Genomic DNA, 24,864 nt, shown 5'->3' with positions numbered 1-24,864 from the left:
TCAGAGCCTGGATAGTGAGCTGGTGGTCTCTACAGAAAAGGGAGTCTAGAGGATTTATTTTGCATTTGTAAGGCAAGAGAGAATTTCTCTAATATTATATGAACTATTGCTCATTTTAAACTGGTAGTCTAGTATAATTTTCCCTGACATAAGTGAAATTTTTTCATCTAGCAACAAAGTATCTCTTAATTTCCAGTAGCCTGTGAAGTTGGGGCTGAAGTATCTCAATATGAACATCTTTCAAGTTACAGTAAGTGTATGTTTTCTCAAATTTAAGCTGGCTATTTGAACTTTAAAAGATATCTAAATTAGTTGTAAGTATTTAGGAAAATATTTGTAAATATCTAACTTAATGAAGACTTATAATTCATTATTAAAATCTTTTTACACTGTAGTTTGAATTAATATATTATATATTTTGCAGTAAAACATAACTCAGATTTCTATAGGCCTTAAAACCACAGCAGTGGTTCCTATTTGAATTGTCTTCTGTAAAAGATTTCAATAAAATTGGACCAACTTAAAAAAAAAGAAAGAAATTAGCTAAATGGAACATGACGATAAAAAAAGAATTTTAAAAAAACAGAGAATTCAAGATCTGTGAGACAATAATGAATGTTTAATCTACAAATACTGGAAGCCTAGAAAGTGAAGAGGGAGAGAACAGGACAGAAGAAATACTGGAAGAGTTCATGGATGAGAAATTTCTAAAAATAAAAAAAGACATCAAACTACAGATCAAGATGATCAGAGAATCCCAAGTAGGACAAACACTGAGGGAAAAAACCCCAAAAACTTCTGAAACCAAAGATAGAGAGAAAATCTTAAAGGCAACCAGAATAAAAAGATCTATTATATATAAAGAGACAAAGACTAACATTAGCAGGCTTTTAGTCAGAAACTGTGCAAGCCAGAAAACAAGGGGAGCACTTCTTTACTGAAAGAAACTGTTGGCCAGAATTCTATACTCAACAAAAAGTATTTTTTTCAAAAATGAAGGTGAAATACTTTTTAGTTAAGCAAAAGCAGGCCAAATTCATTACCAGCACATCTGTGCTATAAGATATGCTAAAGGACATTCTTCAGGTAGAAGGAACATAATCTCAGAGATTTAGATCTACATAACGAAATGAAAAGTGCCAGCAATAGTTAAAATGAAGGTAAATGTAGGTTTTTGTGTTATCTTTAATCATCTAAGGATAATTAACTGTCTAAAGCAAAAATATAGAAATGTAATGTGGGTTACAACACAAGTAAAAAGTGTGGCATTACCACCAAAGATAGGAGAAGGAAACTCTCTCCTGCATAAAACCTGCCAAGGATATAAGTCAAAGTTTGACTGTCACAGGAAAGAAAGACAGGATCACTAAGAAAGTCCTGACTCTGAGAAAGAAAGACTATTCATTGGAAGAAAGGCAAAAAAATGTTCTTTTCAACAAACGATTCTGGAACAAGTGGACATCCATACGAAAAAAGAGAATTTACCCATACTTCACACCATTTACAGAAATAAATCCATTGGAGAATGGATCAGAAAACTAAATGAAAACCTGAAACAATAAAGTGTCTAATGGAAAACATAAAACTTATTATCTTGGATTCTTAAATATGACACAAGCCACTGCCTAGGGGAAAGTATTTGTAAAACACATATCTGATAAAGGACTTATATCTAGACTATAATATTAACAATTCTCAATGTTCAATAATAAAAAGACAAAGACAAGTTTTGAATGAGTAAAAGATTTGTGTAGACACTTCACTGAACAAAAATTTTAACTGTCAAGTAAGCCCATGAAAAAATGCTCAACATTATTTGTCTTGAGAAAAATGCAAATTAAAATACAAAGAGATACCACTACATAACCTATTAGAATAACTAGAAAAAAATTTTTTAACTGACAATACCAAGTGTTGACCAGGATGTGGAGCAACTGGAACTCTCATACCTTGCTGTATGAGAAGGTAAAGTCACTTTAGAAAGAAGTTTGAAAGTTTCTTACAAAGTTATACATGCACTTACCATTACAGCCCAGCAATACGACTCCTAGGTATTTACTCAAGAGAAGTAAAACCCTATGTTCACATAAAAGCATGTATGTAAATGTTTGTAGCAGCATTATTTATAATCACCAAAAACTGTAAATAACTCTTCTTCAACTCATGAATAGATAAGCAAATTATGGTACAAGCATTCAATAAAAAGAAACTATAGATATATACAATGACACGAATGAACCTCAGAATAATGCTGAGTGAAAGAAGCCAGGCTTGAAAGGCTACATACTTTAGCTTCTGTTCATAAGACATTCTGGAAAATGCAAAATTATAAGAATAGAAAACAGATCAGTGGTTTCTAGGGGCAGAGGCTAGAAGGAGAGTTGCTGACAAAGGGTAATGAGGGAATCATTTCAGGTGATAGAAATGTTCTATATCTTGATTCTGGTAGTGATTACATGACTGTATGTGTTTGTCAAATCTCATAGAATTGTACGCTGAAAGAGAAACTTTTTCTGAATGCAAATTATAGCTCAATAAATTTGACTTTTAAAAATACCTTTGCCAGTAGTTATGAGAAATCTGTTTGGAGGTGTCTATATACTACCTTCACAATTTTACCAAGATTACGCTGGTGACAAATGAGACATGAACCAGAAACACCCTCAGTAGTTTGACACCGATATAGATTAAGTATAGTACCCAATTTATCCTTACTCTGGTGGATAATTTCATGAAAAATTTTTGCAAGGTCCCATTTGAGCACCTCTGTTGCTTACAAGAAGCCAGAGTGCCAGGGACTATTCTCATGTGATTTACATCCAGATTTCTCCTAGTATCTTCTTCTGACTCTGAAGCTAACCAGTGCCATTCTAGAATAGATTTTTTGAAACTCTGCAAAAACTTGGTCTCAGGATTCCATAGGGGCTGGGATATTAGCAAGGGCTGCCTATGAGGCATAATGATCAGCCTGAGCATTTCATTTAGCTTCCATGTTATCCTCCTTTGCATGAGCTTCTAGCTTTAGAGTAGCCATCTCCTTAGAGAGCATTAGATCACTCGAAAGTTCTTTAAGCTGCTGACCATTTTTAAAGGGTTCTTACCAAGGTTAAAAACTTTTGTGGTATCCAAAGCATTTCACAACCTTGAACTTATCCAAAATCATATCTACTCTCATTGTATGTGTTAAATCTCCTAGCCCTAGCTAATTGACAAGCTCTGATGGGGACAATGAGTCCTGCCACCTGCACAAATTTTGCCTCTGGCAAGAGGTCATATTTTGAAGTGTGAAGTCACACCTGTTACAGTGCATCCCACCTGTTTCAGTTTTAAGGTATGACTTGTCAACAAACAAGATTCAGTCTGCATTTCCTGAAGTGATTTTAGTAAATCAGTTTGGGGCACAGTTCACAAGCAGAGGTTGAACATTTATGAGTTTCTTCTTCTTCAGATTATGGAAGAATAACAGAATTTTAAAGACCACAACGATGATGGAAGAACATAGTAGGATTTCATAAGAAGTAACCCTACTTGCTGACAGTGTTGCATGGTATCAGTGTGCAATGAAGATTATACAGCATGAGAGACCATTAGGTTAAAGGACACCCCAGAACCAAGTCAACCGAAACCTCCACTAGTTTAGCTGCCGCAGCTGTTGCCTTAGGCAAGGCCAGCAGGTTTTGCCACTGAGTCAAGAGACTGTAGTAGCTATTGGTGTTTGATGAATGCCAAGAAGGTGAAAGAGAACTCCAAGGTCTTGTTCAAGGGTTTACAGAGAAGTGGTTTGGTTACCTATTATTTAGTAAAATCATATGATGGCAAGGCAATTTCAGTAGCCAGTGAGATCCAGGAATCTTTTTAAATGACTCTTTGTACTAGTCCAGGAAATTTTTTAACAGGTTGTAGTCTGTCAAATGTAAGGGATATACTGCTGGATAAGTCATGTTTTAGCTAATAACAAAATTGTAACTTTGGTCAGGGGGAGAAATCTTACATCTTTCCAAGCTAAAACAGTAAATCGATACCAGGATTAGTCTTAGAGCACACCTCATCTTTGGAACACAAGCCCAGCCGCTCCGCGGCATGTGGGATCTTCCTGGACCGGGGCACAAACCCATGTCCCCTGTATCGGCAGGCGGACTCTCAACCACTGCGCCACCAGGGAAGCCCTTTCTGTGGTACTTTCAACCTTCTAACAAACTATGTCATCTACTTCTTTATGGTGACTATGGTTAACTGTCAATCTGCTCACTCCCCAAGAGCAGGAAACTTTTCTGTTTTATTTTCACTGATATATCCAAAACACCTAGAAGAGGACCTGGCACATCACAGGTGCTTTAAAAATATCTAATGAGCAAGTAAAGAACTTTAAAAAGAACCTGGCTTGCCCAAGTCCATCCAGGCTGCTATAACAAAATACCACAGACTGAGTAGGTTATAAACAACAGAAATTCATTCCTCACAGTTCTGGAGGCTGGAAGTCCAAGGTCACAGTGCCAGCATGTTTGGCTGAGGGACTTTTCTGGTGGCAGACTTCTCATTGTGACCTTACGTGGCCAAAGGGACAGGGGGACACAAACATTCAGACTATAGCATGGCCCATAGTCAGTGCTATATAAGTGTTAGTTCTCAAGGAGGAATATCTAGAGGAAAAGAAAGAAGAAGAAATAATTTTTGAACATAAAAATAAAATTCTCAGTTGTTAAATTAGCAAACCCAACCCTTCTTTAATTCACTTTAATTTAGGAGAAGCCAGTTGGTAAAGTTACATTTGCATGTAATTTAAAAGAGTTTTGTTTCTTACAACCATAAATAACAATTCTTTTAACAGAATGTCCAGGCAGCAGTTCCTCTGGATCTGCCTTAATGACATATTTTAATTAGCAGATATTGGCATATAAACAGGAACAAAGCCCTTCACAACATTCCTTTTCAGATACAGAGGAAAAGTTGATATCTTAAAAACATCATCTCTAGGGCTTCCCTGGTGGTGCAGTGGTTGAGAGTCTGCCTGCCGATGCAGGGGACACGGGTTCGTGCCCCGGTCCAGGAAGATCCCACATGCCGCGGAGCAGCTGGGCCCGTGAGCCATGGCTGCTGAGCCTGTGCGTCCGGAGCCTGTGCTCCACAACGGGAGAGGCCACAACAGTGAGAGGCCCGCGTACTGCAAAAAAAAAAAACACATCATCTCTATAGCTAACTAACCGTGTTAGTTTGCTAGGGCTGACATAACAAAGCACCACAGATTGGGAGGCTCAAACAACAGAAATTTAGTTTCTCACAATTCTGGAAGCCAAAAGTCTGAGATTAAGGTGTTATCAAGGTTAGTTTCTTTTGAAACCTTTCTTCTTAGCTTGTAGATGTCTGTCTTTTCCCTGTGTCTTCACATGATCTTCCTTCGTATGTGTCTGGGTTCAAATTTCCTCTTCTTATAAGGATACCAGTCATATTGGATTAGGGCCTGCCCTAATTTTAACTTTACCTCCTTAATGACTATCTCCAAGTACAGTCATATTCTGAGGTACTGAGGGTTAGGGGTTCAACATATAAATTTGGGGGGAACATAGCTCATAACACTAGTAAAATTTAAAAAGAAAGATATTTGTATTGACAAGGGATAAAATTAAGCAAGATCTATGCTTAGCTAAGCCTAATAGGACAAAGAATATTAGGTACAACACAGGGCTCTTTTGAAATCTGTTCAAAGTAGTCAACTTCAAAGTACATATTTGAAACAAATATAAAATTTCTTCCATATTTTTCGCCTTTTACTGTACATTGTACCTAGACAATGCTACTTTTTAGGAGCATTATTTGAGCAGCTTCTGAAATTTTGAAGAAGGGACTGTTATTTGAGGAAGAGAATGCTTTTTGTAAATGCCATACAGTTTTTTCTCTATTAAAAAATAAAGAAAATGGATGATTTTGAAATATCACTGTTCCCTGAGTTTACACACTTTCATAAGAAATCAGGCATTTTAAAATTATCTTTTGATTCAAGAAGTGTGGTTGTCTTCTTTAAAGTCATTGTTAGTGAGTAACGTATCTTTAGCCCTCTAACCATTAGTGATCTGTAATCTCTAGAGTAATTATATATACTTCCCTATAATGAAAGGAAATGATATAATAACTGTATAATTGTAGTGAATCCCTATTTGATCGTCTGCCCTGTCCAGTCCTCTTTCTTGGAATTGTCCTTTTCCCCACTTCACATGGTTACACAGGGAGCAATTGCCAACGTTGCTTTATCATCTGAGAAGTAGACACCTGTGCAAACTGAACCAGTGATCTGGCATCTGGATCAAAAGTCTATTCAGGGGACTTCCCTGGTGGCACAGTGGTTAAGAATCCGCCTGTCAATGCAGGGGACACAGGTTCGAGCCCTGGTCGCGGAAGATCCCACATGCCGCGGAGCAACTAAACCCGCGAGCCACAACTACTGAAGCCTGCATGCCTAGAGCCCATGCTCCACGACAAGAGAAGCCACCACAATGAGAAGCCCGTGAACCACAACGAAGAGTAGCCCCCGCTTGCCACATTTAGAGAAAACCCTAGAGAAAACGTTGCACCTAGAGAAACACCTAGAGAAAATGTTGCACGCAGCAATGAAGACCCAACGCAGCCAAAAAAGAAAAAAAGTCTATTCAGGTGTCAAGAAATAAAAAGACAACCCCCAGAATGGGAGAAAATATTTGCAAATCATATATCTGTTAAGGGGCTTCTTTCCAAAATAAAGAGTTCTTTCACTCAACAAATATCCCATGGGAAACAGATTTCTATAGATATTTCTCCAAAGAAGATATACAAATGGCTAATAAGCACATGAAAAGATATCAAACATCACCAGTCATCAGGGAAATGCAAGTCAAAACCACAAAAAAATACCATTTCACACCCACTAGGATGGCTATAATCAAAAAGACAACAAGTGTTGGCAAGAATGTGGAGAGGGCTTCCCTGGTGGCGCAGTGGTTAAGAATCCGCCTGCCAATGCAGGGTACACGGGTTCAAGCCCTGGTCCAGGAAGATCCCACATGCCGCGGAGCAACTGAGCCCGTGCGCCACAGCTACTGAGCCCGTGCTCTAGAGCCCGCGAGCCAAAACTACTGAGCCTGTGTGCCACACCTACTAAAGCCCGCGTGCCTGGAGCCCGTGCTCTGCAACAAGAGGAGCCACCACAATAAGAAACCCGCGCACCGCAACGAAGAGTAGCCCCCGCTCGCCACGACTAGAGAAAGCTCGCGTGCAGCAACAAAGACCCAATGCAGCCAAAAATAAAATAAATTAATTAATAAATTTTAAAAAAATGTGGAGAAATTGGAACCCTCATACATTGCTGGAGGGATTGAAAAATGGTGCAGCCACCTAGGAAAACATGGATAAACCTTGTAAACATTGTACTAAGTGAAAGCACCAAGACACAAAAAGCCACATATTGTATGATTCTATTTATACGAAATGTCCAGAATAGGCAAATCCATAGAAACAGAAAATAGATTAGTGGTTGCAAGGAGCTGGGGGTAGAGGGGAAACGGGAAATGACTGCTAACGGGTATAGTGCTTCTTTTGGGGATGATTCTTTTTTTTTTCAATTAATTAATTAATTAATTTTTGGCTGCATTGGGTCTTTGTTGCTGCGTGAAGGCTTTCTCTAGTTGTGGCAAGCGGGGCTACTCTTCGTTGCGGTGCACGGGCTTCTCATTGTGGTGGCTTCTCTTGTTGCGGAGCATGGGCTCTAGGCATGTAGGCTTCAGTAGCTGTGGCACACGGGCTCAGTAGTTGTGGCTCACGGGCTCTAGAGCGCAGGCTCAGTAGCTGTGGCTCACGGGCTTAGTTGCTCTGCGGCATGTGGGATCTTCCCGGACCAGGGCTCGAACCCGTGTCCCCTGCATTGGCAGGCGGATTCTTAACCACTGCGCCACCAGGGAAGTCTTGGGATGATTCTTATTTGGAATTGGTTAGTGGTGACTGAGACATAATTTTGTGAATCTACAGTAAATTCTCATTTTTCATGGTAGTTATGTTCTGTAAAATTGCCACAAACACTGAATTAGTGACTACGGAGGCATTGCTCCTAAGGCAAATATAGGATTAGGTTTCCAAAGCTTCTGGTCATAACATTTTCATCAGTCAATCGTACATTATCTTGTTTTGTGTGTGTTTCTGTTTAAAGACACCTTACTTAATATAGATTTCTTTTAAGCAATTATATTTAGTATTTCTTTATACTAAAACACCAGCCAAGAAGAGTTTAACATTTTCCTCACCCGGGTAATGTGACAGTAAATTTCTTTGGCTTTCAGCATCACAACTATGCTATCTACTATACTTATGCTTTTTTAAAGTTGGTTATCATCTCATGAATCCACAAATTTAGCCACTTTTCCATCTTCTCCATAGCCTCATCACACTATATAGGTGTTACATCAATACTTGGCAAATTGCCTATTCCTTTTTCTAGATGTACAGTATTGTTGATTCATTAACATTGAGCTTATAGCTAACAGCACTATAACTTATGCCTGAAAAACAATGATCTAACATGCGTTTTCTCTGTCAGACCCCTCCCAGCCTTCCTGTGTTTAGGAACCCTAGACTGCACTTCAGCTCTACACTTGGGGGCCATTCAAACCAGCAACATCACTAACAAAAAGCACAAAAATGCTAAAAATGTTCCCTCAGTAGACTACAAAAAGGGTACTTGTCTTTAGTATGAGAGTGTGTGTCCAGCAATTCAAATTTTTCACCATTCTGCACAGGTCCATGAATGAGAGACTATACGAAAAAAGACTGAGTTGTACAATTAAGAGTGAACTTGATAGTGCTGTTGAACCCAAGTTCATATGCCGGAAGCACAGTGAGACCAAACAAACCAAAACATCAGAGTTTGGAGCAGAGAAGGGTTTATTGCAGGGCCGAGCAAGGAGAGTGGTAGCTCAGGCTCAAAAAGCCCAAACTCCCTGATGGTTTTCAAGGAAGAGTTTTTATAGGCAAAATTTGGGAGGAGGTCTGCAGGATGTGTTATCTTCCTCTAATTGGTTGATTAGTGGGGAGATAACAGGGTGGTGTTCCAGGAATCTCAATCATCAACCTTCTGGTTCCAACTAGTCTGGGGTCCAGTGCTTGTGCTCTGCCTGAGGTTACCATCCTCCACCAGGGTGGGGCCTTAGTTCCTATAGAAGAGTTCAGAGATATGTATCAGATTGTTATGTATATCCCTTGAGGAGGAATCAGGACCCTGCCCCATCACTGCACTATTTTTTCTTGACTGCCTTTCCTTTATTTCTGCAATTCCTCACTCCCCTAATTAGTAGCTGCTTGAATCTGCCCTTTGCCGCAACCTTCAGGGAAGGTTATAAAGCCTTTTTCCTACAAACAAAAAACAGGGAACATGGAAAAATATTTGTACCCGGTAGGGTCCCACAGGGTCCTGCTCAGTTTCAATAGTGTGTGAATTTTAAAAGTATATCTCATTAAAGCTGGGTTTTTTTTAACTTGAAAAATATCAAGTATTTCAGTAGGCAATTCTACATGTAACATATAGAACTCATGACTATCTGTACCTTTTCTTCTATGTATCCTGCGAAACAGAAAAATACCATTCTGTTCCATGAAAGAACTTTCTGGGCTCCTTACAGTGCTCCAGACCCTGCTTGGCCAATTCTTTCTTTGATTGCACTGTAATCAATGCTCCCTTCTTGCTTAAGCTGGCTCAGGTAGATTCTATTTTTTGCAACCAAAATAATTCTAATTAATATAATAGATATTTTTAGAGAAATTTCTGGGATCTTTTGATGAAATGATGAACGAGTATAACTGGGTCAACTAGAACTTGAAGAGATATTGAGATGACTGTTAACCATCAGACTGAATTCCTTGAGAGCAGGATATCATCTTGGTCTTTGGTCTACCCAGTTAGACCTACCATCCATTCCCTGTAAGGGAAATGTTGAGAGCTATCAGGTATTCCTGGCACTGCATATAGTGTATTAGAATCCCTAGAACAAGCTCTCTTTAGGAATGGTGACAACTCACTTTCTGGTCCTGCCTGTATCACCTCTGTGAGACCTCTGTAAAATGAGGAGATCAGAAAAACAATCAGTTCCTAAGGCCTCTTGTAGCTCTGATATTTTTTGTTATGTAAATTAAACATACTCTTAAAATAGTTCATATACTGTAGATCATCTTACTAAACCCTCCTTCATGGCCATCACAGAAGATAAATGTCACCTCAGGCTAACTCAGCCCAGTCCGTCCAAATCGACTTACAGTGTCCAAACAAACCCTATTCCAGCTCTCAACTGAGTTAGCAAATCCCTATTAAGACTAGAATTGATAATTTAAGTGTTATTTTTGTGGAGAGACCTTTGGGGTATTTTTATCTTGATAGGACAAAAAAGGGATTATAAGTCTCATTCTCCCTCCCCCCTCCCCCCACAAACATTCAGTATCTCCACTGTCCAAGAGCCCAAATGAGATTTCCCAGGTGATCTGAGCCACTGGTACACAGCAGTCTGGGAGGTGCTGGGTGGAGCAGTGGTTCTCAAAGTTTAACCTATAGCAGGATCCCCTGGAGAGCTTGTTAAAAAACAGATTGCTGGGCTCCACCCCGGAGTCTCTGATTCAGTAGGTCCCAGGATGGTCAAAAATTTTACATTTCTAGCTGGTGTCCGAGCAACATGTTGGTTCAGAAACAAACTTTGAGAACCACGGAAGAAGAAATTCTCAAGGAGTTGACTCTTGGAGTCAGGTAATATTGCCCCTGAGAGGTTGTCAAGTTGGGGCATTGTTGTAAGAGACATTGCAGAGCCTCCATAATGGTTTTCACTGTGGTCTTCATCCTTCCTATTTTTAGCTTTCCTAGAGAGAGTTAGGGAGCTTCTCTTAAGAGCTTTCTAAAGCACTAGGTATATCTCCTTTCAAAGTCCCATGACATGACATACAATTGAAAGAAACCTGTTCCCTCCTGGAGCATCTGCCTGATTGCTATGTAATGTGAGAATAGTTCCTTAATGAAACTGGTACGTTCAAGCCTCACATGAATATTTTATGCCACATCCTTTATCAGGTAGTGACTCCCCTCCCCTTAGGTTGATCTTAGAGATGGAATGTTCTGATACTCCTTTATGAGTGCCTACTATGCACAAGGTACCAGATTAAGGGCTATGGGAGCTGCAGATGCCTAAATGTACTGGCCACAATGCATTTATATCGCACAGTGGAATTAAGGGTACAAAGTAGAAGATGGCCTGTGGCATTAGGAGGGCATGGGCAGAATTCTATCGTGTCTGGAAGTGGTCACATTTTGAGGAGGGAATTGTGGATAACTTCATTGCATGGCTTTTTTTCTTCTTAAGGTTTTGAGCTTCTGGAAATTTGGCCCTCTGTCTCCTGGTGTTTAGTGCTTTTTATGATACTATGAATGATTAATCTAACATTAGTAGTATAACATTGTCTCTCTAAGAAATAAAAAGAGAGATAGCTGCATAGGACCAAAGAAAGCAAAGGGCTACTTACCGAATAAGAACTGGGAAGTGACAGTAAGGTAACTTGTTACCCTTAGTAGTTCAGTGGAACTCCCTTTTCTAACTTTGTCTATTCCTCTTCCATCTCTCTCACACACATCTCCAGCCACATTGCCAGTTATCAGCTTACCCATGGGCTAAGCTAGCTGGGCAGTTTGCAATTTTAGAAAGGCCGGAGAAAAAGACCATAAAAACAGGTTGCTCACCTTATAATTTGGAGCTGTTGGAACAAACATACTTGCAATTCCACTGTGACCTGCATTTATATTTAGTCTTAGAATAAATAGCATTGTGCATACCAGTCTCGAGTATTTCAAGACAGATATAAGTAAGAATGTGTGTGAAATCCAAACTGTGGCAAAACTTTCCACTTAATATGTATTTAGTTCAGTTAGATACAAGTTTCTGATCATACTTAAATCTGAGAAGGAGGGAAAAGTATCTTAAACTTTTTAATTAAGACATAATTGATATATCTAAAGATTAAATATCTTTAATTAAGATATAATTATATGTTTAAGATCATTAAAATTGTATTAGTTTCAGGTGTTCAACATAATGATTCAAAATAGATATATATTGCAAAATGATCACCGCTGTAAGTCTAGCTAATACACATTACCACACAGAGTTATAACCTTTTTTTGTGTTGAGAACGGTTAGAACTTACTGTCTTAGCAACTTTCAAATATGCAACACAGGATTATTAACTGTAGTCACCGTGCTGTACATTGCATCCTCAGGACTTATTGATTTTATAACTGGAAGTTTGTACCTTTGACCCCTTTACCCATTTTGCCCCTCCAGAAACCGCCAGTCTGTCCTCTGTACCTATGAGTTTGTTTGTTGTTGTTTTTTCAGATTCTGCGTATAAGTAAGATCATATGGAATTTGTCTTTCTTTTTCTGACTTATTCCACTAAAAGTATCTTAGATTTTATTAGCAGCAGGTGGGGGGAAAAATGTACTTATACCAAATTATTATACGATAAGGAAAATTTTAAATGTGCTCTTAATACACAATGCTATGGTTTTTTTAAATTTTATTTAACTACTCTATGTGTATTTCATTTCAAAAGTCAGAGTAGAGCAAAAGAGACTGTACTGTGATAAACTGTTCTGTTTTTTAAACCAAGTGAATGATCTTTCAGTTTCCTTTTTTTTTTTTTTTTTTTTGCGGTACGCGGGCCTCTCACTGTTGTGGCCTCTCCCATTGCGGAGCACAGGCTCCGGACGCGCAGGCTCAGCAGCCATGACTCACGGGCCCAGCCGCTCCGCAGCATGTGGGATCTTCCCGGACCGGGGCACGAACCCGTGTCCCCTGCATCGGCAGGCGGACTCTCAACCACTGCGCCACCAGGGAAGCCCATCAGTTTCCTTTTAATTCCACATCCTGAGAGACTGCACCAGTGTACCCCAGTCTTTAATTTAAGTGATTTTTTGAGGCATTTATGATCTTACCTCCTAACTGCTGCTTCTGATTAGGCATACTGGTCCATTCAGAGCTAAGCTTCCCTCTTATACAACATCCAAGAAAAAATATTTTTAAATTATTTATAGAGCTGTGTCAATGGAATTGAGGCTATGGTAACCTTAGCTGAAATATGGAAATCTATGTGATATAATAGAAGGCACAATACTAAGTTCTGTCACTAACGAGCTATGAGACTTTGAGCGGCTCACTTCAAATCTCTGGGTCTTAGTCTCTTCATCTATAAAATAGAGTGACTGGACTTCATATGTGGTTCTGAACTAGAATCATCTGGAGAGCTTCTTAAAAGCATCCATGCCCAGTCTCCCATGCCTAGCTCCTGTACTCCAGATCACCCCATCCAAGTCCAGCAGGTATGTTCTGAAAAAGCTCTCAAGGTCATTCTGGATGGTCTTCTGGATCCTCCCTCCTCCCTTTTCTAAGATTCTTCAAGGCTATGAAATATATCTTTATTTTTTCTAATTTTACCTCAAAGTGGAGCCAAGTAAGAGAAACACTTAAAGCACTTCAATAAAAACTTGGATATTTATTTTTAAAAGATGCCTTCCTGTCTTATTTGGATTGAAACCTTAGAATTTCAAGCTCCCAGAGGCCATTATAAATGTAGGCTACCCCCAGAGCTTTAGAAATGAGACATAATTCTATATTGTTTTAAAACTGTCCAAACTTTATTGGCCTCAACACTTGGCTTATTTTCATACTGGAATGTCCTCTCTTTTTTTTTCTTAACTTTGTTAAGAAAAAGAGTATCCTTTCTAGCTTGGATTTAACCGTAATCAAAACAATATTTGTTAAATACCCTTTTGTGTCTGATACAATGCTAGAGGATACATAAAGCAAGTGAAAAAGAAATCATTGCTGCTCTCTGAAAACACATTCCAAAATCCGTAGCATAAATAGCAAACCTTGAAGGTTTATGATTTCATGACTCAGGTATAGAATTTTGTCTTGACCCATCATGGATTCCTTATTTTCCAAAACACTTGAATGTTTATAATCTTTTTTTCCACACAGATCAATAAATAAACTAAAATTTATTAGTTTATTTGATAAATAAACTAAAAAACAGGTCCTAGTTTTGTCTTGCAGGCTCTTCAGTTGTGGCATGTGAACTCTTAGTTGCAGCATGCATGTGGGATCTAGTTCCCTGACAGGGATTGAACGCCGGCCCTTGCATTGGGAGCACAGAGTCTTATCCACTGTGCCACGAGGGAAGTCCCTAGATCCCTTGTCTTCTGTGAGCAACTTGAGTTCAAGAAATGTGGATGATCATTGTAGCCTCAATGCCTAGCGCACTGCCAGGCACAAAGTAGGTGCTCGATAAATGTTTGAATACATGATGTGTTGCCTCCTTCCTCCGGCCAATTCTCCAAGGCAAAAGTAGGGGAAGCAATTGAAGCAGCAGGTTGCCTTGACTGCTCTGAATCTTCACACAGGGCACTGGGAGAGTGATCAGCCACCTTTCCTCAGTCTGAGTTCCTAATTTCTGGGGTTTCCTTCCAAGTGGTGATGCTTTGAAAAAAACAGGTGAGATACTATGGATACGCAACCACATGATTGATTATTCTCATTGACTTTGACTTCAAGGATTCTTTTCATTGCCTCCTGATCTCTGGGGCTGCCCAACCTTGCTTGCTTTTGTAGCAACTGCAGCAGTGACAGCTTTGGAATAGTTCACAGCTGCTAACTGTTGTTCATGCTTACTCAGCTTTGTACACCTGGCATCTCACAGAGCGCCTGTATTTAGGATCAGTAGGGTTTAATAGATGTTTGCTAAATTCAGTTGCAGAGGCTGCTGTATCTGAAAAATACAGATGCTTGGCTCCCAATTAAATCAGGTTCTGGTTTAATTGGGCTTGAGTGCCGCCTTGCATCAGAATGTTTAAAAGGTTTTCAGGTGATCAGAAGACCAAGGCTAAGAACTATTGAACAGACTTCTCACACGCTGCCTCTTATTAAGAGGGAGATGAGCTATTCATCAAAAGCCACAGGGTGGGGACCTCCCTGGCGGTCCAGTGGTTAAGACCCCGAGCTTCCACTGCAGGGGACACGGGTTCAATCTCTGGTAGGGAACTAAGGTCCTGCATGCTGCGTGGCGCGGGGAAAAAAAAAAAAAAAAAGGTGTTGAAGAGAGATTAGCACCTAATAGGAATTTTCTCTTTGATGGAGTCAGAATTCAAAGCTTAGAAATAGGGGTTGGTACAGAGAGAAATGGTCGCCATTGTCACACCCTTTAAGTACACCTCTCAAGGGCATCATGTTGATCCTAAGATCCCAAACCCTTAGCGTGGCTTGCAAATCTCCTACCAGGACCCCAACCTGGCTTTCCCACCTCATCTGGTGCTCCCTCCTCCCTCACCTTCCCTGTAGCAGCCTTCTTTCAGCTCTTGACTACCACACCTCTTTTCACTTCAGACCCTCCCAGCTCTTGTACCCTCTTCCTGGAATAGTGCCCTCCCCTCATCCTGACTCCCAGCCCACCCAACCACTCACCCCTTTGCCTCACTAACTCCTACGCAGTGTCAAGGCTCACAGTTGAACTCACTTTGTCAGGGAAGAATGTTTTCCTTGGCCCTCAGACTAGAGGTTCTGTGTTCTCAGCAGTGGGCGTGACACTCCTCATAGCTGTCATCAATTATTTATTTGGTTAATTGTTCAGTATCTGTCTTCTCTCTGCAGAGCTGGGAAGGAATCTGTCTGGCTCACCCTTCAATAGGGCTCTGTGACCAAATCATTCTGTAATTTTTGGCATATTATTTAACCTCTCCAAGCTTCAAGTTTCTAATTAGTAAAGTGACAGTGTCAAGAGTACCCATCTCATACAACTGCATAGGAATTAAATGAGGTCATTAGTGCAGAGGCTTGTGATCTGGTGCCAGTCACATAGTAAGTACTAAGAAAAATGCTAAGGATGATTATTTTGTAGAAGTCTTTAGCTTAGATGTGGTTCCAGATGACCTCTTAAGGTTCCTTCTAAGTTCCCTCTTACAACTGTATGATATCACGCAGTGTTGGAGTTTAGGGACTAAATAAATAAGAGCTCCTTTCTTCCTTTCCAAAATCTGCAACCAAATAAGAAATAAAACCCGAGACAGAAACATAAATATCTGTTAACTTTATAACAGATAAAGCTGACTGGATAAAGTGAGTTTAGATATGAAGGCAAAGGGGTTTATAAGACCCTCCCCAAAGTGAATTTACCCCAACTCTGAAACAGCAGACCTCAGGTGCAGAGATGCCTCAGTGAGTGAACCACAGAGAAGAGCAGAAGAGGTGGGCATCCCAGAGACAGAATGGCTCTGAAAGATAAACCCAAAAGGCACAGAGCCAAGCCAAGCCCCCAGTGGGGCAAGTTATCCCATCTCCCTGGGGGAGGAGTTGGTGGTGGGGAGCAAAAGATAAAAGGAGTCCTGACATGACTATTCCTCCTGGCAAGGCAATGGATCATCCATCCCTGTGTGGAAATATGAGGAGTGGGAAATAAGTACTGTCTCCCTCACAATAGAGTTTCAATGTCAGAATGGTGTTTTTCACAAAATAATTTGCACACTTGACTTGGAAAAAAGTCAACTCCAAGTGCACTACAGGTGGTATGTAAAAAGAAGTTTTGTGAATGACTGCTTTTGTCTTTTAAACAAGTTGGTGTCTCTTTGTGTCTACAGGTATAGCAATATTTGAAGATAGCATCAAAAGTCTAAAGTTGAGGCCCCTCATGGAGCTCAGGCCAAAGCCTACACTGGCCCCCTACTCTCACCACCCACCTCTTGCCCCTTCCTTGAGAGATAACCTGATTTTCAGGCGAGAGCCGATCTGTGACCAGGTTTTCATCTGTTAATATCAAAATTAGAAAAAATAAGTTATGTAACCTTTTTCTTTTTTTAGTAAAATTAAATCTTTGTGAGGGCTTACCAAGACTTATCACATAGTTTTTAAAACCATGGACTCTGCAGAAATGAATCCAAAGTCTCCCCTTACTATGTTACTTTAGACACATTACCTCTTTGTACCTCAATGTCCTCATCTGTAAAATAGGAATAATAATAGTATCAATTTCACAAGGTTGTATGAATAAAATAGTACATTCAAATGGCTTAGAACAGTACCTTGCACGTAATAAGTGTTTAATATTTGTTGTTCACTGTTATTCACTTTGAAAGACCATTCCTTATTCTGAAATGATATCCACCCTTTTATTTTGGTATTCAGATGTCTTTCTTCATGAAATGATAACAATAGTTTATAGTCAATCTCATTTTTAATTTCCTCACTTGACAAATCTGCAAAACAGTTCGTATCCTTATATTAGTCCCTCCAATTCTTGTTTTTAAATTTAACTGATTCATGAAAAAAAAAATCTAGAAATCAGTAAACTATAGTACCCTATCTCCCACTTTCCTTTTTTGAAGACCTTTAAGGTAAAAGGATAGAGAACTATATTTTTTAATTAAATAACTTAGAATATTACCAACTCTCCTGCCCCTTTATCTACATAATTTATCTTTGTTGCAAATTAACAAAGACCCATTTGGGTATTTACACTACGGTCTGGAGGGCTCTGTGAAATTATCTGTCTGTTAAGCAGGCTTGACTCATGGGCAATTATTTTGCCTACCTGTCTTGCCTTGGCATCATGCAGTGGTGAATTTATGATAAATACTACTCAGTGGTGATGATATCTGTGGTGACAGTGATTCTGATATTTTCTGTCACTCGACTTGAGGCAGTGGAGGCACTGAATGAACAAACTCTTCATACATGACTGACTGAAAGACAGTGGATGACATCGAGTGAACACAAACCTCATTTCTGTCTCCAGGCCTGACTTTATGAAATCGCTGTCACCTTGATGGTCACTAGTAGGAGGTAAACTCTTATATTGAAATAAGTTGGTAATTAAATAAGGAGATGAGAACCCATGTAGTACGGAAGTGAGAATTCGTGTCAGCAATAACACCCAGAAGTTCTACACATTCTCTTAAGATAAATTTGAAGAGTCCAGGACACTTTCCCAGGACCCCCTATTTGCTTACACTGCAGCACTGCAGATTAGAATTTTGATTAATGGACTTCCCTGGTGGTGCAGTAGTTAAGAATCCGCCTGTCAATGCAGGGAACCCTGGTTCCATCCCTAGTCCGGGAAGATCCCACATGCCGCAGAGCAACTAAGCCCCTGTGCCGCAACTACTGAGCCTGCACTCTACAGCACGTGAGCCACAACTACTGAGCCTGCGTGCCGCAACTACTGAAGCACGCATGCCTAGAGCCTGTGCTTTGCAACAAGAGAAGCCACCGCAATGCGAAGCCTGCACACCACAATGAAGAGTAGACCCCGCTCACCGCAACTAGAGAAAGCCCACGCACAGCAACGAAGACCCGACACAGAAATAAATAAATAAATAAATAAATTAAAAAAAACAAAACAAAACTGTGATTAACTCTGGCCATAACCACACTTAAAGGGTAATATTTATCATACAGACATATCAGCCTTTCCTTAAAACTAATGTGTGGAAGTATCCACTACTGTGAAACTATCTGGGCTCCTCCAGCTAGCTCTGAACGCCTGGCCCGTCTCCACAAGTAAGCAAAGGAGTGATGCCAAAGCAGCAGGCACGTTCATTCAGTGTCTCCCCTGTTTGAACTCTTGATCTGCCTTCCCTGACAGCCTCCTTGGAGAGGAACAGAGAGATAAGGGAGATGCGTGGCTTCTGGGAATGTGACAAGTGACAGTTTCTATCAGCATTTATCGCTACTTGGCAAAAATAAGGGAAGTCTAAAAACAGGCTTCTGTGGAACATGCTGGCGATCACAAACCACTCTGAGCTGTGCCTTCAAATCCAGGAATGTATGCATTTCATCCGTCATAACCAGATAACAAGCTTTATGAGCTACTGCAATTTGACCTTCTTTCACTGAGATAAAAGCTGTCATTTATCAACCAACAGATTTATATGCATTATCATTAATCACTACAATAACCTCTCAGATGAGTATTACTATCCCTGTTTTCTGGCTGAAGAAAACCAAAGCTGAAGAAGATTTGCTCATCTCACACAAGAGCACACAGCTGGTAAACTGGAGGGCTCAAAACTTCAACTCAGGCCTGTCTGGCTCCCAAGCTCAGACTCTGTCCGCTGTGCTAATGGACCTCTTGCTGTCTGAGTAAGCCTGGGGAAGGTAAGACTGCTCTTGGCAAGACAGGACTGTGTTTGTGAAACTTTCTAATTAACCTCTGTCCTGAAATGTTTCTCAGAAAGGACCACACCATCAGGGATTCTTGTTCGTTTTTTTGTTTTGTTTTTTTGGCCGTGTTGCATGGCATGTGGGATCTTAGTTCCCTGACCAGGGATCGAACCCACATCCCCTGAAATGGAAGCATGGAGTCCTAACCACTGGACCGCCAGGGAAGTCCTGCCATCAGGGATTCTTCTTTTTTTAATTTAATTTATTTATTTTGGGCTATGTTGGGTCTTCATTGCTGCACGTGGGCTTTCTCTAATTGGGCTAGCGGGGGGCTACTCTTCGTTGTGGTGCATGGACTTCTCATTGTGGTGGCTTCTCTTGCTGCGGAGCACGGGCTCTAGGCACGCAGGCTTCAGTAGTTGTGGCACGTGGGCTCGGTAGTTGTGGCTCGTGGGCTCTAGAGCACAAGCTCAGTAGTTGTGGCGCACGGGCTTAGTTGCTCTGCGGCATGTGGGATCTTCCTGGACCAGGGTTCGAACCTGTGTCCCTTGCATTGGCAGGGGGATTCTTAACCACTGTGGCACCAGGGAAGCCCCATCAGGGTTTCTTAAGTATTTGGCTTACTTGTTAGCTCCTGTCATTTTGCAAAATCTACAGCTAGGAATAGTGTGTGTATTTAACTCAGTGTATCCATTTCCTCCTTGGTCTGAAGTTGATTCATCTTAATTCTCACCTCACCTCAGGAGAGTCTCCCAAGCAAGGTCTGTCAGCCTTCAGTCAATAATCCCTTTTGCTAATAATTCTTAAGAAGCACTTGACTCTAGGGGCTTCCCTAGTGGCACAGTTGTTAAGAATCTGCCTGCCAACGCAGGGGACATGGTTTTGAGCCCTGGTCGGGGAAGATCCCACATGCCGCGGAGCAACTAAGCCCATGGGCCACAACTACTGAGCCCACATGCCACAATTACTGAAGCCCGTGTGCCTAGAGCCCGTGCTCCACAACAAAAAGAAGCCACCGCAATGAAAAGTGCTCGCACTGCATCAAAGAGTAGCCCCCGCTCGCCGCGACTAGAGAAAGCCCGTGCACAGCAACAAAGACCCCATGCAGCTAAAAATAAATAAATAAAAAATTTTTTTTAAAAAAGAAGAACCTGATTCTAAAGGTGTATTCTGCTGGCTTGTCACCCAGAAAAATGGAAGCAAAAAAAAATATTTGTTTTATTTTAGTTAACTATCAGTGATGATAGGACTACAAATAAATTATTGAAAAGAAGTTTTGTAGGATTACAATTAGTATCCCAAGTATAGTATCTTTTTCAATAACTGAAGACAAGTAGGGGAAATTCAATTATAGCTTAAATGTATTTATTTGGGTTCTACTCCCAATCCTGCCCTCCGTCATACTAATAAATTTAATCAAGGTCCTCATGTCTGGACAACAATATACCAAAGGGTGGCCCTAGGCCTTGGCACATGCATCCGGATCTGGCCAAGAGTGAAGACCTGCAGTCAGGAAAGCAGGAGATTAGTGCCAGAGTCCAAAATCATAAGCAGCCAATCAGCTGAGGGTTGACTAAACAGATACAGATGCATTGGGACAAGCTAAGTTTTGTAAGGAGACACTGAACCAGGTGTGGGCAGGTCAGGCCAGACTGTGGGAGCCTGACAATATTCTAGGTGATTCCTTGTGTACTGACCCTGGCCCACTTTGCTGGGCCAAAGTTGAAATGAAAGGATCCAGCTACACTGGAAGATCTTAGACTGTTATGGACTGATTGTTTGTGTCCCCCTAAAATTCATATGTTATGGACTGATTGTTTGTGTCCCCCTAAAATTCATATGTTGAGATCCCAACCCACAATGTGACATATTAGGAGATGAAACCTTTTGTAGGTGATTAGATCATGAAGGTGGAGTCCTCATGAATGGGATTAGTGCCTTTATAAAAGAGGCCCAAGAGAGCTCTCTCACCCCTTCTACCATGTGAGGACACAGCAAGAAGACGGATGTTTACGAACCTGGAAGCAGACCCTCACCAGACACTGAATCTTCCAGGACCTTGATCTTGGACTTCTTGGACTCCAGAACTGTTAGAAATAAATTTTCATCATTTAAAAGCTACCCAGTCTATGGTTATTTTGTAATGGCAGCCCCAAAGACTATGACAGACATTTTTTTACAACTTTTGCAGAGAATATAGGTAATAAGATACATCTGAAAGCCATTATATTAAGAACTTTGCTTGGTACTTATGGAATATGCCAAATACCAGCTCTTGAAAATAAATTCTGACTGTATTACAAAACACAGGAAACAGAACATTTGCATGGTAGGGACTTTCCAAGAACACTAAAGAGAGTCTACTTCCCTCATCTTTTCGTCATGATCACTAACCAGTCTGGCTCTGTATCTTTAAGCCCACAGCAAACGCCAAGCACCACATAAAGCAAACGTCTTTTCTCATTCTGAGTTTTAGACCTCACCTGGGAAGCCCTCAGCCCCCACCGGTACTTCTCAACCCATCCTGATGTTCCAGTGTACCAGCCAGGTTCCATGCCTGCCTGTCTCTGATTGGCTCCTTCTGACAGCAGCCTTGCAATTCTGCCCCGTACAGCCTTGCAGATACTCCCTCACATCAGCTCATTCTGCCTCCGGGGCTGCTCCTTTATCTGAGTTTTCCTCCCTTACCTGATTTGCCCCGCCTTTCAGAGAGGGAGGAGAGCGTACCCATTCCTTTCCCCTGAACCGTGGAATGGTCACTCCTGTAGTGAAAAAGAGGTAAAAATCTCTCCCCTATGATTATCTTAAATTCCACTTATGGTGATACATTCCTTTGTGTTAAACATTGACCTATCTCTACTACCCTTTTAAAAATTTTAAATACTCCTATGGACAGAGACTTTCAGCATGAATGAAATATCTCATTTTCCCCCTGGAACAGAAGAAATCAGATAGCAGAAGCAACTCAGAAGAGGAAGCACTGAAAGACAGAAAAAGAGAGAAGAAAAGGAAAACAGAAGCACCAGGCAGCATCAACCCTTTGTAAAGTCACTGTTACTATGGACAGCATTGGACTTTTGAATACAATATCCTACCTTAGCTACATCTTTAGAATGAAAAAGTCAAAATAGTTTATAGGTTTATTATTGTTGTGCCCCAAATCAAGGATTAAATATAGGCTCATTAATATTGATGTAGTGGGATAATATTTTGCGATATTAACCTAGAGTTCTCCCCCTTACTCTCACCCCTCCACTCAGCAGTGCCTGGTATTCCTAGGCCCTTCCCAGGGCCCCGCAGTAGGTCCTTCTACATTCACTGTCTCCAGAGGGACCTAGGAAGCCTGCTAGGTCCTTCACCTTTGCCCACTTGGCCTAGCGTGGGAGAGTAGAAATGGCTGCACAAGGTCTCCCCTTGCCCAGAGTGCCTGAGACAGCTTCGCAGAGTTTTCCATGTACCACTGTGGCCTTCAAGTTGAACAATGCCCAACATACAACTGAGAGAGGACCAGCAGGCCTGAAGATGCCTTGAGATTGGGACAAGGGAGACACAAGAGTGACCCACTGGCCAACCATCAAAGATCAGAGAGGAAAGTTGACAATCTTGGCAGATGCCAGGGTGGCTAAATGATGACAACATAAAACACATGTCCCGGCTCCCCACCTCCAGTCTGGCACCTGGCAGAGGTGAGCATCCCAGAACTCAGACCCTGAGATGAATTTTGACCACCTGGCAGAATAGAGAAAAAAAAGGGAATGTCCCTTGCATAACTGCATATGTAGCCCGAAATGGGTACACTCTACGTTGGTTAATAGAAGTTGCAATTTAAACAGAGAGAAAAGTGTTTTTTAAAAACAAGGAGGGGCTTCCCTGGTGGCGCAGTGGTTGAGAGTCCGCCTGCCGATGCAGGGGACACGGGTTCGTGCCCCGGTCCGGGAGGATCCCACATGCCGCGGAGCGGCTGGGCCCGTGAACCATGGCCGCTGAGCCTGCGCGTCGCGGAGCCTGTGCTCCGCAACGGGAGAGGCCCCAAAAGTGAGAGGCCCGCGTACCGCAAAAAAACAAACAAACAAACAAACAAAAAACCAAGGAGATAGGGCACAAGGTTAACATGGACAGAAGCAAATCGAGAGCCTCTACCTCATGCCGTGGGAGTCACATGGCACTTGTACTTGGATGACAAGTATAAGGATCCTCTCCCAGGACCCCAGTGTAGGGGCAGCGCCACCCACACTCACACTCCAGAGGCTTTGCCCAGTGTGAACTGATGCATGAAGTTGGCCAGGATTATATTTCATTTAGCAAGAGTTACAATATGACATTTCTTTCAGACCCTGAATTCTGAAAATTCCTTTGCAAGAGCACTGAAACCTGAATACTGTAAAGGAAAGAAAAGGGTCAGAGTTGGGAAAGGAATATAAAACACTGTAAAACACAAGAATAAGGTAAGAAAAGAATGAAAAAATAAGAGAAGCATAGAGAAGAGAGAGAATACATAAGATCATGTAAGCAGTTACTAAGCCACATCCAATGTCCCCCCAACCCGCGGGACATTCCCACTATTTCAATAGCTTTACTTCCCTCTGGGTGAACATATCAGTGTAATTGCTTACATCTTGGTAGGTGCTAATAATGGCATGCCTGATGCCCCCATTTGGCAAAAGAGCCAAAAATCTTATGTAGTCATAGACACCAAATTTGGGGGTAGGAAAAATAATCATAGAGGATCATAGCTAGAAACAACCTTAGCTCTATTTCCTCCTATTGCATATGAGAAAAGTCAGACCCTGTGAGACTAAAAGGGTTGCCAGAGGTCACATGTCTAGCTGGTGGCAGACCTAAGTCTAGAATCCTGGTTTCCTAATTTCCTGTCCCATGCTTGTTCTACTCCTTCATTCCCATGTGCTGCTATTCACTCTATATCTTGAAACACAGATGCTTTCCCTGATCTCTGTTAATAGTACCAATTTTTTTCTTTCTGTTTCTATGAAGGACCCTGCTAAGGACTTCCGGGATCCACAAGGCCAACTGTACCCACCTACAGAAAGGAAGAGAAAGTTACTATAGCCCAAATATTATTTTTCTAAACCCAGAGCTCTTCCTGGAAAAGTTCTGAAAAATACTCCCATGCAATTGTTATTAAAACAAAACAAAACAAAACAAAAACAGTTAACTGGCTCTTTAGTCACCTGAGTACCGCTGATGGGCCAGATGACAGCAGGCCTCCATTGGGCAAAGGGTAAGCCATCATTGCATCATCATGTCCTTGGTGAGCTGTGGGGAATATAGTTAAAACATAGGAAGTAAACAGAAGAAATCTAGACAGGAAAATGGGGCTTTGCTTAATGTTACTGCCAATCAAACAGAATTGCTGTTCTGTTATTTCTTTGAAAGAAGGAAGCAATATTTATGTTCATTTGGGGAAGGGCATCTTCTAAGAAGGTTGCAGTATTTGTTAAAATATGTATCTGAAAACTCTTTGTTCTTGAAGTGAAGCCAAACTTAAGGAAGCCTAATTAAGGTAGGCTATCTTTGCAATGAAGTAGGACGATTAAAAATGGATGGCATAGCCATTTTAAGGAGGCCTAGAGGGCTTCCCTGGTGGCGCAGTGGTTGGGGGTCTGCCTGCCGATGCAGGGGACACGGGTTCATGCCCCAGTCTGGGAAG

The sequence above is a fragment of the Delphinapterus leucas genome, chromosome 2 (genome assembly GCF_059928025.1).
Source record: "Delphinapterus leucas isolate spDelLeu-1000000601 "Yukka" chromosome 2, BTC_Dleu_Yukka2, whole genome shotgun sequence".
Lineage (NCBI taxonomy): Eukaryota > Metazoa > Chordata > Mammalia > Artiodactyla > Monodontidae > Delphinapterus > Delphinapterus leucas.
The sequence above is the reverse complement of the archived record's forward strand: the minus strand, read 5'-3'. Positions refer to the sequence as shown.